Source organism: Hordeum vulgare, chromosome 7H (genome assembly GCF_904849725.1).
Source record: "Hordeum vulgare subsp. vulgare chromosome 7H, MorexV3_pseudomolecules_assembly, whole genome shotgun sequence".
In the NCBI taxonomy this organism is placed as follows: domain Eukaryota; kingdom Viridiplantae; phylum Streptophyta; class Magnoliopsida; order Poales; family Poaceae; genus Hordeum; species Hordeum vulgare.
In genome coordinates, this window is record NC_058524.1 from 384,009,458 (window position 1) to 384,013,463 (window position 4,006).

A 4,006-nucleotide genomic window follows, 5' to 3' on the forward strand; every position below is an offset into this window, starting at 1 on the left:
ACTTAAGAAGCAACTAGATGAGGCCTTGAATAAAGGTTTCATTCGTCCTAGCTCTTCTCCTTGGGCTTGCCCCGTCCTCTTCGTCAAGAAGAAAGACGGAACGAATGGTTGTAGATTACCGACCAGTCAATCTGGTCACCATAAAGAACAAGTATCCGCTCCCCAGGATCAACGACCTGTACGATCAACTCGCTGGATCCTCAGTCTTCTCCAAAATGGATTTGAGGTTGGGATACCATCAAATCAAGATCAAGAACGGGGACATTCCAAAAAACAGCTTTTGTTACTCGTTATGGCCAATACGAGTACACCGTCATGTCCTTCGGTTTAACCAATGCCCCAGCCACCTACTCTCGTTTGATGAATTCAATCTTCATGGAGTATTTGGATAAATTCGTCGTGGTATACCTCGATGATATTCTCAACTACTCGAAGAACGAACAAGAACATGCCGAGCATCTAAGGCTGGTATTGATGAAACTTCGAGAGCATCGCCTTTATGCCATGTTTTCAAAATGTGAATTTTGGTTACCAGAAGTGACCTATCTAGGTCACGTAATCTCTGGTAAGGGTATTGCTATCAATCCCGAGAGAGTTCAAGCTGTCCTTGATTGGACTCAACCTGAATCGGTTAAGCAAGTTAGGAGTTTTCTTGGTCTAGCGAGCTATTGTCGTCGCTTTGTCGAGAATTTCTCCAAGGTTGCAAAGCCTCTAACTGAACTCCTCAAGAAGGATAAAATGTTTGAGTGGACACCACAGTGTGAGCATAGCTTTCACGAACTGAAAAGACGCCTGACTTCCGCACCTGTCTTGCTACCACCAGAATTTTCTAAGGACTTTGTTATCTATTGCGACGCCTCGCGACAAGGATTAGGTTGCATTCTCATGCAAGATCATCATGTGATCGCATACGCATCTCGACAGTTGCGTCCACATGAGGATAATTATCCCACACATGACCTTGAGCTTGCAGCTGTGGTCCATGCACTAAAAACCTGGCGACATTACCTTCTGGGTAACCATTGCGAAAACTGATCACCAAAGTCTGAAATATATCTTCACCCAGCCGGATTTGAATCTCTGGCAAAGACGGTGGGTTGAGTTGATCTCGGATTAGGACTTAGGGATAACTTACACCCCGGGGAAGGCCAATGTTATGGCTGATGCACTAAGTCGTAAATCTTATTGTAACAATTTGATGCTACAACAAGGTCAACCACATCTCTATGAGGACTTTCAGAAGTTGAATCTTCATATTGTTCCTCAAGGATTCCTTTCTACCTTGGTGGCGAAGCCTACTCTTAGGGATCAAATCATAGCCGTGTAGGCTTATGATAAGGGTATATCTCGGATCAAGGACAATATTGCTAGCGGTAACGCTAGGGATTTCTCCATCAATGAGAAAGGTGTTGTGTTCTTTCAGAACCGTTTATTGGTTCCTAAGAGCAAACGTCTGCGGCAATTGATCCTTAAAGAGGCCCATGATACTCCTCTCACCATTCATCTCGGTAGTACTAAGATGTATCAGGACCTACGCCAGAGGTTCTGGTGGACTAGGATGAAGAGAGAAATTGGGGAGTTCGTTGCTAACTGCGACGTTTGTCGTCGAGTTAAGGCAGAACATCGAAGGCCTGCTGGCACCCTTCAACCTCTAGCTATTCCTGAATGGAAATGGGATAAATTTAGCATGGATTTCAGTACCGGATTTCCCAAGACCAAGAAAGGAAATAATGCTATCTTTGTGGTCATTGACCGTCTTTCCAAAGTGGCTCATTTTCTTCCCGTTCTTGAGAGTATAACAGCTAGCCAGCTAGCAGAGCTATATCTCTCTCGAATAGTGTCTCTTCATGGTGTTCCCTTGGAGATTAACTCGGACCGTGGGAGTATCTTTACTTCTCGCTTCTGGGAAAGTTTTCAGAATGCCATGGGGACTCACCTATCTTTTAGCACTGCTTTCCATCCCCAATCAAGTGGTCAAGTAGAAAGAGTGAATCAAATCCTAGAAGATATGCTCCGAGCTTGTGTTATATCGTTCGGTATGAATTGGGAGAAGTGCCTTCCATTCGCCGAATTCGCTTATAACAATAGTTATCAATCAAGCTTGGGCAAAGCTCCTTTTGAAGTTCTCTATGGACGAAGATGTCGAACACCTCTTAATTGGTCAGAAACCGGAGAGAGGCAACTCTTTGGCCCGGATATGATCCAGGATGCAGAAGAGCAGGTTCGCATTATTCGTGAAAAGTTGAAAACAGCCCAGTCTCGTCAAAAGAGCCAATATGATCGTCATCATAAGGCTGTGACCTTTGAAGTTGACGAGAAGGCCTACCTTCGGGTTACACCTTTGAAGGGTACCCATCGATTCGGTATCAAGGGCAAGTTGGCTCCTCGTTACATTGGTCCTTTTCGCATTCTTGCCAAATGAGGAGAAGTTGCCTACCAGTTGGAACTTCCTCCGCATATTTCCAAGGTTCATGATGTCTTCCACGTCTCGCAACTCAGGCGTTGCTTTTCGGATCCTATCCGTGAAGTGGACCACGAAACGCTTGATCTCCAAGATAACCTTTCATACAGAGAATACCCCGTGCGTATTCTTGATCAAGCTGAGCGTACCACTCGACATCGAAACCTCAATTTTCTTAAAGTTCAATGGTCAAATCATTCTGAAAAGGAGGCAACTTGGCTGCTGGCCCCTGGCTGCTCCCTGGCTGCCTGGCCGCCGCTTCGCGCTGGCAAGCACGGGGATAACCTCCCGGAGCTCGTAGCTATCCGTTCCCCAGCTCATTCTCCCCCTCTGCCTCGTTTCTTTCTGCCGCCATTGGAGCCCGAGCAGAGCTCGAGCTCGCCGTCGTTCTAGCCTACCCTTCTCCCTCCTGAGCCGCGCAATAGGTCCACCGCAACTCCCTGAAGCTTTCTAGCCACGAGCCCGACGCCGAGACGCAGTCGTCTTCTTCCTCGAGTCACCGAAGCTCATCGCCGCCGTTCTTCCTCTACAGGCCGTCCCTGAACAAGCTAGCGCCACCGCTGCACTCCTCGTGAGCTTGCGCGTCTTTCCCCTAAGATCTCCCCGTCGATCCCCTCCTCTAGGCCTAGTTCCATCGGAGCCCGACGAGATCTGCCGCGGGAGCTCGTCGCCGGCAGCCCTCCGTTGATCAGCTCGTCCTTCTGAGGCCACCAGCAGCTTCAGGCCGTCGCGTAGATGCCGTAGGAGCTAAGTCCCGTGCGTAACTCCCTCTGTATCGAAGACCCCGATGACGCCCGAACCTTGGCTGCCGCCAAGCTCGTTGCCGGCGTCATCTCCGGCCAGATCAGCCCCAGCCAAGTGCAAAAATGAACCCGCGGGAGAAGTGTCGTTCCTCTGGTGCTCTCCGTGCCGAGTTTGGCCCCCTATGCGCCGTTTCCGAGCCCCTCCGACGTACTGGTGCTCGCCGGAGGCTCCCCGCCGGCGAGGACGACCTCGCCGCCGGTGGATCTCAGCTGGCCTGAGCCACTGACGTGTGGGGCCAGCCTCTGGGAGTTTAGGATTAAAGAAAATAAATTTAATTAATTTGATAAGTCACTGACATGTGGGTCTAGTGAGATTAATTAGCTAATTAAGTTTAATTTTAATCTAAACCTGACCAGAGACACTGACTAGTGGGTCCCACTGGTCAGGTTTGATTTTCAACGGCAAGTTGGACCTGCTGATGTCATGCTGATGCAGTAAAGGGGTTTTCCAGTATAAAAATAATTCCAGAAATGTTTAAAACTTCTAAAATTCATAGAAATTAATCTGTAACTCCAATGAAAATAATTTATATATTAAAAAGTATGAGAAAAATTCAAGGAATCTGAATATGTCATTTTCAAACTGGTTTGAAAATGTTACAGAACCCAAACATGTATACTAATGAATAAGTTAATTCTTATAAATACTTTATAAATGGATTATGGAAAATATTTAAATTTCACTATGATTAACATGATCAAATACTGTCCTAATTACCAACCAGCAACCTAACATGTCATT